Below are 16,096 nucleotides of genomic sequence, written 5' to 3'. Positions count from 1 at the left end.
CTTCCATCTCTTGGATTTACAGGTTGAGGGTTGTTTTTTTTTTTAAACTGTGTCTCAAAATAAACTCGAAACGTTCATCTGGAAGAGTTCCGCTCCTAGCGATTTTACATCCACCTGCTTTGGACGAAAGAGCACAAAAAGCGTAACGGGATTGCCAGCACCGGGGGAGCGGAACCAGGACTGAATCCGGGAATGGCATCAGCGGCACAGGAGGAGCAGAAAAATTACACTCGTCAAGTTGAAAAAAAAGGGGGAAATGGAAAGAAGAGTCAGTGCTCCCTAAAGCCTATAGCGTCCTCCAGAGCTGGGGCCGGGAGGAGAGAGTCAGGACCTACCAACAGCAAATGTTTTGAAAGTCTTCGGGTAAATTGTGCAGCGTCCGACATACAGAGCGTGAAGCTACTGCCGCTATTACTAAGAAGGAACAGATGGTTGTCTACTGTTCCAGAAGTAAGGAAAAGTAAACAGCAACGGTACCGATGTAACCTTAACTCCACCCGTATTAATGCATTAATAGCCTAATCATAGCATTGCCTACCTCTCATCTCACTAGAGCCACCTGCCTCCGTCAGGGCTTAGGTGGCTACACCAAGGGATCAACACGAGACACGGAGCGAGGGCATCTGTTATCTGATGTGCAGATTTATTTATTTTTTAGAGACATTGGAAGACACGGCGTAGGGCGCGCTGCAGGAGTAGGAACAGGAGGGTGGCTCCACAGCCAGGGGAACCGCACTTCAGCCCAGCTAACAGGACTGGCGCTGCTACATCCGTCCCCGACATCGTACTTCATACAAGACAGATGCTAAAACCAAGCTGCTCACCGGAAAGTTTCTCATTTCCTGGGTGCTTATCCGAGATCCTGTGATCTTTTCTTCAAAGGGTTAAAAAAAAAACAAAAAAAACCAACACAAACACACACAACTTCCAGGCATAATCGAAGTCAAGAGGACAGTTTATCGCTGGAATCAGCGAGATGAAATACACTTACTCTGAAAAAAGTTCCCGTTCTCCTGAACTAAGGGTCCAAACATAGTCAAAACTTCAAACCTACCATTCATCTCTCCCTCTCTTTCAGCATCCCACCTATTAAAGAAGAAGAATTGTGTCTCCTCACTTAATGGAAACGTGCATGAAAATTAATCAATTATTTTTCAGCACTCTGGATATTAATTTGATGAGCGCTACAGATGAGCCCCCAAGGGAGTAATAATTGTGTCTTCAAAGGGGCGGGGGGGGGGGTTGAACAACATGTTGTAAATAAGGCCTAGGGCCACAAATCGAACGACAAGAAGGAAAGGCAACAAGCTATTGAACAGCTGTTCATTAAACACGTATCGTCTATTTTGTGCACCCGATACAGCAGGAGTTGGTGGAAAAAGTATTATGGGCATGTGTAATCAAAGACCGTATCGTGATGCGCACACATGACTGAGATAAATAAAGGGCGCAAAAACACCTTCTAGCTTTGCACTCCCCGTTAACTCCTTTCAGCGTGAGTTTTTAAGTACATATACGAAAAAAAATTAGTAAGGACTCAAATCTAAGCCAGGATCGGAGAGCAAGGCTTTCCGATTTGACAGTCACTGCCATTTTCAGCCATCCCCTATCTCAGGTACATAGCTTTTACTCGATGATAGCAAACCCACCCATCATTAGGAACTTGCTCAAAACAGGAAAGGGCCAGTAAGAACCATTTCAGAGGGAAAATGAAAGGTTAATTAACTGAAAATATCTATTCCACAGGCAAGAGGAGGAAGCAGGAGCTCTCCTGACTTAATCCTAACGCTGGCACCAGCTCCTTTGGCTTTTATTATTCATTACTAGAGCAAATCCCTGACACCCTAGGAGCTCACCAACTGGCTCCGAAGCTGCTGCATCCACCTGCCCAACTCCGCACACCGGCCCCACGAAGCACCGCCCTTGTCACAGGGACAGAACTAAAAGGCATCCTGTTATAGACTAGATTTTGTGAACTCGAGAGGGAATTGTTAGCAGAGGACACGCAACAGCAGTTTGAGTCCACCCACGAGCGGAGGAAAGGATTCAGACGCAGGAGGCAGCCGCTTACAGCGCCGAGCTCTGCACAGCACCGGAGACCTTCTGCTAAGGCACTTGATCTTTTATAAAATTTCACTCCTCTCCAAGAGATTGTATTTTCAAGCGGTTATTATTACTATCACAGGATTCAAGCGATTCCACAGTCTTGTTTCTCTGGGCCCAAGAGCAAGGAGCTAATGCTGTAAGAAGCCTCTGTGATAAATGGGACCGAAGGCATCCGAGCACTCATCGTGTAATCCCCGCTCCGAGCCGCAATCCCAAAGGCTAATGCCTGCAGCAGAAAATCCCAACGCCTTCTTAATCAATGAAATCACTGTATCGCAAAACACCGACGCCTTGAGTGACGGCTCTCCCCTAAAAAGCTTCCCGTTGTATGCCCGGCTATACCCAGCATCTTCCTGCACCCCATTTTTTTCCTGCCACGACGTTCTGTTTTGAAGCGTTTTAGTCCAATATCTGGGACAGTTTCTTGCCTCCGGTGGGGGGAAAAAAAAAAAAAGCCACACCACACTTCCCCCAACTTTCAGAGACAAATTGCGCATCTATATATTTAGCAACAAAAACTGGAGTAACATTTAACAAAGAATTTATTCTTCCCTTACTGTGAAAAGAACACTTCAGCACGTCAGTCTGACATTCATCTACTGAAAAAAAAGAATCCCTCGTGTTAGAAAATATTCTCTTTGGAACCGTACCAATAAGTACTCAGTGAAATACACCTTTAAAAAAAAAGTCAGAAGTACTTCCCTTTTTCACCCACAGGTACTGCACTTTGTAAAAAAAAAAAAAAAATTATTGTGAAGTGGTTACTTTTAAAATATTAGATAAAATATGACTTAGACGTGCTGTGTGGTCAAGAAAAAAAAGACCCCCCAGACCCCAGAGGCTGCTCTGAGCTACGGTGGCAAATTGCATGGAAAAAAAATGCATTTCAGACAGTCCTTCTACAGCTGGGTCCTCAGAGTACAACACCCAGTGAAGTTTCAATTCAGTGAAGCATTTGATCACGTTTAAGTGCTTTTCTGTACTGCGACGGTCTCAAAACGCACGCTGGAGTGGCGTAATTATAAAATAACCTTATACAACAGTCTGTAAGCTCACCCATCCTGCCAATTATTCTGTAAAACGATGAAAAAATCAGATTGGCTTAGTCTTGTACTTCATTTAGTCCTCTTCAAACAGAAATCTTTTAGGTCAAAATTCTCAGGTACACAAGAAACAAGTGCTGTTGATTCATAGAGATGACGCTCACTAGACTGATTTTCTTATTAGTTTTGTGATCCTGCCATTTCTCTCAAAAAAAAATATAGTCACAGGCTTTCTAAATTACACCGGAGAGGCAGGACTTGGCTCACGACATGCAATAAACTCGCACGTAAATAATATTTAATCATCAAATTCATGAATGATAAACGTTAGTTTTAACATCGCAACGTACTTCCCAATACAGAGCTCATTTTTTGAGAGACAGTGGAAGAGACCGTCTTTCATAGCCGACACTCCCTCCAAAGAAATGGCCACAACCCTCCACGGAGGCGCCCTCTTCTCTCCGATTCACCTCAAGGAGATGGCACTTCTCTTACAGTGTGGCAATTAACACTCCCCACAGCGAGTAACAGGATGAATCATTTTAGCAATAGCACAAAAAAAAAAAAAACCGCACACCAAAATTTGAGGAAAATGGCTACGCTGTGTATTCTTCTGCCTTAAAATAGGTCTTTCCTTCATCTGCTGCACTGTGAACAGCCCAAATACGTTTGATCTTAGAATCATTTTTCTGTTTATAGCATCTTAAGCCAAAGCACGTAAAGAAATGAAAGCGTTTATTTTTAACTCCCTGTCTCAACCGGGAAAATCTGGCAGCGGAGAACAAGGACAGCCTCCGGAACACGGGTTCCCCTGGAGCCAAGCCTGCGGGCGGCCCCCGCCAGCCTGCGGTGGCCAGAGGGGCCACTCACACCAACTGGAGACGATCCAGTTGAAGGTCTCCCTCCTCGTGGCAGGAGGGTTGAACTAGATGGCCTTTAAAGGTCTTTTCCAACCCAAACTATTCTACGAAAATTATTCTATCACAAGTAAACAAGCAACAGGACAAGAGGAAACGGCCTCAAGTTGTGCTAGGGGAGATATTAGGAAAAAAAATTTCACCAAAGGGGTTATCAAGCATTGGAACGGGCTGCCCAGGGAAGTGGTGGAGTCACCGTCCCTGGAGGTATTTAAAAGACGGGCAGACGTGGTGCTGAGGGACATGGGTTAGTGGGGGTTTTGGCAGTGTTGGGTTGGTGGTTGGACTTGATGATCTTAAAGGTCCCTTCCAACCTAAACGATTCTACGGTTCCATCATCTTCATGTCATCTTCCTCAATAAAGGCGCTGTTGGCGCGATTGCTGCCCACACAGATACTCGAGACAGATGTATCATCGCAAACCTAACCCACCGTATCTGACCATTTTGGAAACGGGGAGAAATCTTTTCCTTCTTGTGTAAAATCGGCATGGAGTCCAGAGGGAGGTTAGATTCCTCTGCTGTGCACCTCGAGCTCAGCTTAGTTTAAAAAAAAAACCAAATCAACCAACCAACCCACCCACAACAAAGCAACAACAGAAACACAGGCTGGAGAAATGTTAATCTGACAAAGCTCTGGAAAATAAAGGTCATCTTGCAGATGTGACCAAGATGTAGGGTAAATCTGCCCATAAGGAAAGTCCAAAAATCTTTATGGTCCGTGACGCCTGCCGTGGGAAATGGAGGAGGGGGGCACAAACCCCGAGCTGGTTCCCAGACACTAGGCTTGAAAAGCTCTTCAGAAATTCCTGGTTGTGTGATAGAAACCCTTTCGCTCCACAGAAGCGGCAATAAAAACAAACTTGGGGGAAAAAAAAACGCTGTCAGAGTATTCCTCCAAACAAAGCTTTGGGCTGCTGTTTAAATCCATACTTGAACCCTCCCTTCATCCGAAAAAAGGACCTTTTCCCACAGAAGCAAGAGCTAAACTTCTGCTGAGATCTACAGTAGTTCAAGAGTGGGGAAGGCGACCTCCTTCCCCTGTTTTTGTGCATCATATTCCAAGTTTTTTCTCTCCCTCCATCACTATTTGCTAAATTCAATACGTTTATGAGTAGCTTTCAGTAAAAAGATTCCACATTTTGGGTAATGTACACTAATCACCAAAAGTATTTTGGTAAACGGTCCATATTTTGGTTGATAAAAAAAAAACCACCCAAACATCTCTATCTTGTGAAGTACTAGCTACTTTTCTTAAAATACGGCTTTGGGGTAGAAACTATTTTGCTGCAGTTCTGGTGGTATTTGACAGTGGAGTTATAACATGGTAAAAAGTCCAATTTGGAAAGCGCCTAAAAGCGGAGCCTGGGGAGGGAACGAGGCCACCTGAAGAGTCTTACGGCACAGGGACAGCTCTGCTGCAGCCACAAGAGCCTCTGACGCACTTGACGTTGAGACAAGAGCGTGCAAGGTACTGGCGGCAGTCCAAGCACGACAAACCTGCTCCTGGCGCAAAAAACCCCAGGCGAAATAGAGACGAAGGAAAGCAGAGAGCAAGAGCCACCAAAGACGGCTCTGCTCTCGTACGTAACCGATAAAACGTAGCAAAGTTGATCAAATAAACAAGTTGAACCAAATCTTAGAGCAAATCTAGGAAACTCTAAGGAAAGACATTTTGTCTATCAACGATGGGTTATAAATACGACGCTTGCCTGCAGATCAGCAAACACATGCATTAGGCGAGACAAAGCCTGAAACGCTTGAAGGCGAGTAAAGGCAGCCACAACAGGTAGCAAATAAATCTGGATTACAGCACTAAAGAGTAGCTTCCACCAAAACAAGCAATACACATTCAGTATATGTTTTGTTGCATTTTTTACGACAGAGATTTATTAGATTCCGACAGAGATTTACAAAGGTCTCTTTTCCCTTCTGCGCCGAAGTCGGGATTCTCAATGAGAACAGAAGGAACATAAAACATCTTTAGCATTTCTTTCCTGGAAAACCAGCTACAACAGCAAAGACAATTTGGAAACCCAATCTGAATCAAACATCAGAGCTAATATAACACTTAGGAAAACGGGTATTTTTAACCGTCTGTATCTGTAACTGCCAATTTTCATTTTGGAAACATACGCAAAATTTTCACATGCGGAATAATCAGAAAAGATAAGCAAAACATTTTATGTAAAATAAACGGATATCTTACCCTGCGAAGACTTAAAAAAAAAAAATCTCTCCTGTTGCCAGTAAAAATACTCATAAAACTCGGAATGCGAAACACCAGCTGGGAACAGTTAGCTACAGGAGAATCAGCCTGGTTTGTAGCTGGTTTGCAAATCAGCGCACACAGTGGCAACCACAGCTTTTAATTTCCTTTGCGATAAGCCTTTCCAAGAGAAAGAAAACTCAGCAGGATTTCTTTTTGCCATACTTTGGAACCTGCTAAGAATTTCATAAATTCGTATCTGAAGGGTCTAACGCACACACACTTGAAAGCACAAGAGTCAACGCAATATGGAAACCACCACGCGATGGATGAAAAGGATCCTTAATCCTCAACCGGACGGTTCGGGTTTCTTGGTTCGTTCTAGCCCTAAGTCAGAACCAGCTTCTCTGCCGGATCAATCCCTTACTGCAGCAGCTGCGGATCTGATTTTACACAGGTTTTTCACTCTCTGCTTCAACACACCCTTACTTTTTACTACATGGGATGAGAATCAAAAGCTGGTCCGAGGAAGCTGACTTTCAATTCCGTGCAGGCACTTACGCAGCTAAAAACCCCCAGCAGCTGGCAAATGAAGCATTCGCTTCGCACCCGAGTAAGACAAACGTTACTGAGATGCCGATGCCGACAACCGATTTCAGATTCTAAATACAGAGGTAGAGAATTTAATCCCAAATACGAACAAGAAAGACTAAAAAGGTTCGCGTCAAGCACCCAGATTTTGTTTCGGCAGAAAAGCTTTCACTAATTTTTCACTTGAGACGCAGGTTTTTATTCCTTCCCTGTGGTATTTTCCACGTGAGAAAAACACTCAGGGTTTTGATAACGTTTGAGAAATGCAGAAAGTCAATTTTGTAACTCTCTATTTCTCAGTTCCATTCAAATGTTTGCCCTGCTGTCATTGGCGTAACACCCAGACGACACAGCCGAATGAAATAAAGGCCACGGTGAAAAAAAAAAAAAAGTGGTGAAAAGCAAATGGTGAACCTGATTTCTCAATATAGAATTCAACTTATTTCATTTTTAAAACATAAAACCAGCTTGGGTTGGAAAGCCAGCTGCTGCGTTACTCCAGTTGTAGGTTAACAGGCAAAAACCAATCACCTCACATAGAGCTTATAATATCGGAAATAAGTGCTCACTTTAGAAAGCGCATATTTAAATGTGAAGTGAATTTGGGGGCCTAACAACACTAAATATTGCCTTCCTGAACGCTTTCGTGTATTTATTTTTTTTTTTAAGCAATCCTTCTGGCTGAGTGTAGCCTGTGGAACACAGCACAGATGAAGGTGGCCTCTGCGTTTTTCATACCGTCGTATGTGATTTCCTAAGTTCCACGATCTCAGCGAAGTCAAGGACTAGCATTCAACACAAGAGGAGAATGAAGCTTCAAGTCCTTTCATTAAAAAGACCCTAAGGAGAAGGATTCTTAAATACGGAGAAAAACATTCCCGTTACATATTTCTGTCTCATCCGTTCGTTTAAGCATCTCAATACACAGCAGTTTAACCACATCAAAGACTTGAGATGTCACTGATATTATTAGAGGCCTGGACCGAATTCACACAGAAAACCCTGATAATAAGTCAGTTCTCCCACACCCAGCTCTGTATTCAAACAGGACTCCTTCCCTCAAGAGATGTTTTTTGTTGCTGTTCTCTCCAGTCAATAGCGCGCTTCAGAACATAAACCAGGTAGGTCTCCCTGCCCACAGCCACAAAGGTCAAGCTGATCCTAAGATCGGCGTGTTGGGAAGCACGGAGCCAGGGATTTAGAAGAGGCCACAGAGGCAGCTCCAGGGGCTTCCACGGGGACACAGGAGCCAGCACAATCCTCTCTCTCCAGAAGATGGGAAACTGTCTTGATATTTCTTCCCTGAAATACAGCACCCTGCTGTCTGCTGCAATTCCTCTCTCGCCCTGCCATTTAAAGCATTTTGACTTTTGTCTAGCTCTTTTTGTCCTACGTATAATTCTTCCTGTCCTGTTTTTCCCCCCCCCATCAACTCTTCCTTTCTTCCCCTCATTCCATCTCCTTGTGTTTCCCCCCTCAGCCATCTCCCTTTTTCAGCTAAATTGAACCCAAACAGACATATATGTTTAATAATAACACGCTGTGACTGTTTACCAACCCTCCCGCAGCTTGTTTGTCCTAGGCCTTCTGTTGCCCTGTGTGTGAATCATCCATTTAGGCAGCAAACTCTCCAGGAAAAGGCCTGCCCGTTGTTCTAAATTCCTACAGTGCCTAGCACATAGAGCCCCATTCTTAATTATTAGAACAACTTCATTAACGCTTTCGGTTTTCTCATTTCTGGATGGTTGGGTGGGCGCTTCGTATGCCCTACCACGCTAATAAACCCTTAAGGTAGAAAACTTACACCCACCTTTGAATATACGTTGGAGAGCACAGGTGTGAGAAAGCAGAGCTTTGTGTTTGACACAGAAACGCTGCGGAAAAACTCCGCTGCAGATCCAAATGTTACCTCGTGATTTCGCGGGTAGGCCAAATACTACCTTGTGATGTCGGCGGCTGAAAGCACGCCCAGCTCAGAGTGAGACCCTTTGCACTAGAAAAAAAAAAAACCCAACTTAATACGTTTTTTGTTTTGGTTTGTTTTCAAATTAAAAACAAAAAGATACTGTTTTGCACAAGTTTAATTACAACCAATTGCAACAGCAGTGCAAGGTGGCCTCTCGTGCTCTGAGGAGCACAGCAGTGACCAAAACGGGCCCTGGATGCTCTCCTTGCACAGACCATCATCTCCACCATCAACATGCACACGCTCCCACCAGGGCCCTTGATCAGAGAAACAGAGAAAGGTTTGGGTTGGAAGGGACCTTAAAGCCTATCCAGTGGCACCCCCTGCCCCGGGCAGGGACACCTCCCACCACACCAGGTTGCTCCAAGCCCCGTCCGACCTGGCCTTGAACCCCTCCAGGGATGGGGCAGCCACAGCTTCTCCGGGCAACCTGGGCCAGGGGCTCACCACCCTCACAGCACCTTCTTCTCTTAGATGGTACACGCAATTCCCGTTACCAACCACAGCAATTTCATGAGCAGTTTTTGTGAGGCAAATCGAGCCCTTTCGCGGCGCGAGGAAGAACTACCACAACCCAGACGCCGGGGTTAAGAGGACAGAATGGCATGTTCCCGCTCCCCAGACACTGCAGGACACGCTGAGCTCTGCCTTCCCTAACAAAAGCTTCTTTTTCATTAAAGGGTGGAAAAAAATCCCCTTTTATTCTGTAGCCTTTGAAGGGCTTACATCATTGCTTCTTCAATTTCAGGATTTTAGTGAAAACAAGCTTTCTACTGGGCTGGTCAAATGACTGTTAACTAAGAATTCCTGGGAGTGTTTGATGTACACCCTTTACTAATTGACGGTTAGGGTACCTTCTCGTAATGGCTCATCTAATGAAGAAACACACACACAGCAGAAACCCTCCCCGCTCCGACAGCATTAATGTTACAATGAGCCTGGGCATCTCTCCACCAAACAAGCCACCAAACCTTCCCCCCCTCCCTAATTAGGCCCAAGGCTTCCAAGGGAAAACCAAAATAAACTTTGTATCTTGCAGAGGATTTTTTTTTTTTTTTTAACACTATCATTTCATCGTGTACATAAAAATACAATTTCATCATCAAGTTTGTGTCCAACAGATACCTTCGATGTGAAGACAGGAATAATTTATGAATAGGAACAGAGGTACATTGGCAGAATGAATAAGGGAGAATACATACTCGCACCAGCACTGTCTTTTTTCCCCCCTCATCACAATTACACAATATTAATACTATATTTTTTCCAAAGATATCTCCATACATATTCCAGTGATTCTTCTTCTTTTACTTCACAGGCACACGTATCAGTCTTGAGAAACCCGTAAAACCCAACGGCAATACAGCCTTAAGAACACGAGCGCACTTTTCACCTTAGGCAGGGAAACCCTGTATTGCAGGCTTTGAGGGAAGCTCCAAATTAAGGAAAACATTTGTACTTTGTTATGAACGACTAAGTCGTGCCAGTGATTTTCCCGCTGAAAGCTCTAAGTGCAGCAGACAGTGCAACGGAAGAGATCAACGGCAAGAACAGGAATTTTTGCATTTCTCTTTGCTCATCTTTTCTGATATTACACTCCCTTCTCTACCTGGTAATGGAACACAGCTAAAGCAATTCTCTTGAACAAGTTTTTGTAAATTGTTATGAAGTAAACAGTTAGATGCGTCCATATAAGAAAAATACCCAGGGGCAGAAATAGAAAACCCAAAGACACACGAAATCTCATTACAAACATAACACACAGCTGTCTTTCAGACAAGATATATTGTATTATAATACTTCCTGGGTTATTTCTGTCTTTATTTCCTAGACCGATAACTATACGTGTCAATCAAAAAAAATACGCCTCAGAAAAAGCATGCTGCTCTTTTTCCCGAAACACGGGACACTTGAAACAAGCTAAATCTACACAACAGAACCAAGTCAAGGCAAAGTCATTACTTCACCTACTTTTCCCGTCAACAGGCTAAGAAAATCCACTTGTACCAAAAGCTATTTTTTATACTTCAAACAACCCAGAGCCTTTAGAGAACCAACAAAAATAGTTTTAAATTTCAGGCTAAGTGCCATGGGTTTAGTTACGGTTTGAGGTCCTGAAACCCGATAGGGAATTATAACAATCTCTCGTCAACCCTGGACAACGGTTTTCATCTGTCACCTGTAAACAAGCTAATTTCACAAAAGGCTTCGCTACAGCAAGCGGTTTGCCCACAGCTAATCTTTGTCTTGACCTGTACATTCATTGAAACCACCTGCAAGTAATTCCTCAAAGGCTGCAACAGACCAAACTGTAATTCACTATAGAGCTTTCAACGTTACCCACCATAAATCCCGAACCACCTCTTTAGACTAAATGGGTGTCAGTTCTTTGTGGTTGACGTGAGATGACAGACTGACCCACAGCAAAACCAGAGAGCTGGCACGGAGTGGTATTGCCCGCAACGTTGGGCGGAATTCATCGGTTTGTTCAGTTTTCTGCTGCTGAGGTCACAACATGAGCATCGTACAAGACTTCACCGACCAAATCTCAGCAGATCAGACCAATCTGTCTTTGCTGGAAAGGTGGCTACCTCCAACGGGTAAAAACAGTACCGCAGTAAGAAAAGCTGCGTTCAAAAACAACAAACGGGAGACGTAGCTGCATCCTCTGTTTGGAGGATACGCACCTCAATAATAAGAGAAATCGGAGGAATAAGCGACTAGACTTGCACACAAGATTTCCATCAAGCCATTCCTAACCTACAGTTGGAAAAGGATCTTTCTCAAAAAGGAATTACTTGGAAAAAGAAAATTTCTACTTTACGCGAGGCAGAAGCAGAGACGCTGTTATACGTAGGGGGGGCTGAAGAATTCGCTCAAGTCACTGCTTCGAGGTTTTTCCCCATTAAAAGGGGTTTTGCTTTGTAGGGTGGTTTGGTCTTTCTTAGAATCTGCTGAAACAAACCCTTTGTCTGGGAATTTTTGGTGACTGAATTTCACCACTAAGAGTATGTAGATAGCATACTATCAGCCAAGGACGTGCTAAATTTTAACGGCTTTAGGATTCATATTGCTTATACATAACATGTATTACGTATAACATACATTATATATAACATTTATATACACTTACAATATCTACATTAAGTTCATATTAAGAATCCAAATCAGAATCAAGCTAGCATGTTTTCATCAAAATAGAACAGGTCTGTTGTTTCGCTTACTTTGTTTTGTTAAAATTTTTTTAAGCAATTTTACGCCGATTCATAACAACAACAAACGATACTGTGTCAAAATTTGCACTACCCAAGAAATTCTGAGTTTTCACCCGGCTCAGAGCCTTTTTTCAAAGTGACCGTGGTCTTCAACGCTGATCAGAGCAGAGCTGCTGCTGGAAGCTAAGAACAGGCTTTGGCCTATGCACAGGTAGGTGAATATTAAAGCTCCACGCAAACGAACACGTTCATTTTAAAATAAGATCTGCTATTATCTACGTGATGTATATCACAAGCCAAGTCAACTTCCGTGGATGGCCATGACCTGAAAAAACCTTTCCAATTTGTGCACGTCCTCTCATCCCCAGAACTACACATGTCTGGGGATCACTTTAACGCCAACGTGTTTTACGAGAGCTGCAGAAGGGTCAGTAGGTTTGCGGTCTTTGGCATTGAGAGGGCATTGATCGCCACATGTGCCATGTTTCGCCAGTTATGTAATTGTTTAATCTGAAGGACACTCGCTAATAAATATCAGCTCTAACTTTAGCCTAGAAAGTGGAACATCAGATCCCCAAAAAAGGCAAGCCAGCCTTTGGCAGACGCAGCGTTAGGCATTCTAGAATGTATTTTGTCTGTGAAACTAAATTGTATTAAAAAAAAAGTTAACAGAGGTGAGCTGTAAAACTCAAGTAGAAATAACAGGACTTATTGTAACAGGACTATAATGTAACAAACAAATATACTAATACTATCCTGAAAATAAAGTGGACCTGAAGGAATTTGCAGCTAGAAACAAGCCTTGGTCCAAAACCAAGAGAGACTTACCTTCATCTCATTACCCAGAGTGAAAAATCTTTAAGTGCATAAACGCAATCTGACTATTCATACAGTTGCCTCTGTAAACGTCTCTCTCCGACCTGGTCCCTTGAGCTCTCTCTGACTTGACTCAGATGCTTTCCGTCACCTTCGGGCTCTTCAGCCAACCGAAAATACGGCTCCTTAAGGATTTCGTGAAGGATTTGCTTTGGATCAGACAATTTAGATTTATTTTCCAATGCGACATAGGTAGACAACAGCACTTACAAATTCTGATTGACTGTAGTCAAAGTTTTTCAATCCTGGCAACGCCGTTGCCATAGCGATCCCGGCTGATGGGATATTCTTAGCAACCACTCCTAACTCTCCATCCCCAGCGCTCCCTGGGATCCTCCAAAGCATAACCTCATTTCCAAAGCCCCGGCCGTCACCAGAAGAACGATTAGAGCAGCCTGAGCTCATGAACCAAAGTGCCTCCTCTGGAAATACCGCCCGTGCCATCCGATACGCTTCGTGCGGAGCGCGCTTCACAAACGGGAGGAGACGGGAAGAAAGCCTGGCTTCTGGGTACCGCACAGGAAAAGAGAAGTTTGCACTTACCTTCTCCAGAAGAAATGCCTCAGTGAGCTGGGATCCTAAACCCCACCGCGTCTTCAAAGAGATGTCCTTTACGGGAAACTCAAGTTCTTACATGAGTTACGTGAACATTGGGAACCACACTGTGTACTATCCCCACGTGAAATTGCAGACTGAGTTTATTACCAATTAAAATCGTTGGTTCATTGCAGGGAGGGGGGGGGGGTGGTGAACAGACACACACTTTTTTTTTTTTTACTAGGGTCACTTATTACTGCTACCCTGAAATTCAATTCCAGCTTTATATCAATATAACAAGATCTTTTTCTGAGCTTTCTCTTTGATTGTATTTCTCCTACAGTTCCGCAATTTCTTGCTAAGGGCTGGAGAGTCTTCCAGCGTTTATAGAATTAATTCTATGTAAATCGCGATACTTCAGCGAGCAAAGGGATGACCGCCAGGTTAGGCTCGGAGGAACCACAGCACTGGTTCTCGGAGGAACCACGGAGGAATCACAGCACTGCCCTTTTCAATACGCTCTACACTGTGCGTATGGAACAATTAACTGATGAAGGTGAACAAGCAGGACCTTTGCTGCCAGGACTTCCCCAGCCCTAGCTGACGGCCCCAAAGAAAGAGAAAGAAGAGTCATGCCGGGCCCGTTCAGCTGATGTTTTCAAATGCTCAAGACACAAACAGGAGAGCAGAGAGGGGCTGTGAGGTTCCAAGACCGTAAAAATCCACCTAATCGTTTTTGGGTTTTGGGGTTTTTTTGGTTTTTTTTTTGGTTTTTTTTGTTTTTTTTTTTAAGCACGTGCCTAGTTCACCATCACTCCTCTGTGCTACGCTAGCATTAGATAAAGTCAAGCTAAAAGTAAAATCACGGAAATCACAAGATGACGCATGCCAGAGATCATCTCGGGTTTTATACCGTACAGCAATGAAGCAGTTCACTATTGACACTATGAACAATTGTCTCTCTCGCAGAACTACACAAACTGTATTAACAAGGTGAAGATAAAAATCAGGAACCGGCAAACCGCAACACCTATGTTACTCCAGCTACACGTACCGCGTTTGGCAACCGCCTCCAATTCCCGCCGGAGGCTGCGTGCTGCCACTGCTGCTTACGGCTGGGCTTCCCTCCACCCCGTGCAACAGGGACAACAAAACAGGAGCACTCAGACCCAAAATAAAAAGCGAGTTTTCACGCCGATCCAATTTAGGACAGAGTACCATTTGCATCTCTTCACTCAGGCGATGCTTTATGGACTTCATCGGGGAATGAAAGTGGGATATCACAGTAGGGGTGGGGTGGGAAGTGAAACGGATGGAGGGGCTGCTACGTAAACACAGATTTGGACCTGCTACTCACCACCAAACCTGGACGTGCTACCTCTAGAATGGCTACACAGTGCCAAGAGCAGGCGAGGTGACACGACTGACAGAAAGCTGCACCACAAAGCCTGACGGACCGACCGCTCGGCTCTGCATAACTACTCCCTACATATAACACTTACAACACCCATAAAGAAAAGAAAAAAAACACAACGCATCGGCTCAAACCAGTAATACATTACTAGGCATAGAACACATGGAAGTAGACCTTCAAGGAGGCATCTTCAAACGTAGATATGAAGTTTGCAAGGTGCAAACAGAAAATACTACCTAACTGCACATTCTGAAATAAAAGAACCAAACTACAAAGAAATACAATTTAGAAGGCCGCCTTGGATCTATTTCCAAAAGCCAAAGAACGGCAGTTTTCCAGAAGATACGGGGTTTTTTCTATTGCTGTAGCAATTGCAAGCTTCAACTGAGCCCAGGGTCCAAAATGATTTCACGCTACGAACGTGGAATAAAAAGGCTGTCGCTAAATGAGGTACTTCAGTGTTTCTAGACAAGAAAGCTCCTGATAAATCTTTGGCTCCCTTCCTAAAGGGAAAGCTCTGAATGTTCCTCGCTGGAATAATATGCGCCCCTAATCTGACATCACGAAATTTGCTGTTTGCAAGAAAAATAGCGGGAGAACAGCAGCAGCTTGGCAAAGCGCCTGATCCTGACCCCATCCCGACGCGTACCAAAGGCAACTATTTCATCGGTTTTTCAGAGTCGCGCTAGCTCGGACCTCGATATACATAAATAAAACCGAGGTTAGGCCTGACATTTCAAGCTTTGCTACTTTTGGTCGAGTGGAAATTAAGCAGAATTCTGCTAGATGCTTAGCTCATAACGCAGAGGATTTGATAAATATCACCTAGTGCTTTACTTTTCCGTTTCCTGCCTATTTCTATTCAGAGGCATCCTGGGAAGATGCAAGGCATGGCGCTGCGAAAGCGCCCGACTATATTGTATTTACTGGGAGAGATTTTGCCATTTCTTTCAAGTGTGCTAAATATAGCCGATTATTTTTCTTTCTAGCCTAGAAAAGGCAAATCGCAGCCAACACAGATTTCTTCTCAGCAGTTGCCTGCAAGCCCTGGTTGCAGATCTCCTCCCACGGCCAAGAACAAGCAGCATCGTTCCCGTGGTTGCAGGTGCTCGGACCGCATGCCGGACTAGGACCGCGTGCTGCGCCCTGTTCCAAAATTAAGTAGAGATAACAACAGGGAAACGCTAGAAACATCGGGGCTCCAGGGCAGCCGCCGATTTGTT

The sequence above is a fragment of the Chroicocephalus ridibundus genome, chromosome 5 (genome assembly GCF_963924245.1).
Source record: "Chroicocephalus ridibundus chromosome 5, bChrRid1.1, whole genome shotgun sequence".
NCBI lineage: Eukaryota > Metazoa > Chordata > Aves > Charadriiformes > Laridae > Chroicocephalus > Chroicocephalus ridibundus.
The sequence above is the reverse complement of the archived record's forward strand: the minus strand, read 5'-3'. Positions refer to the sequence as shown.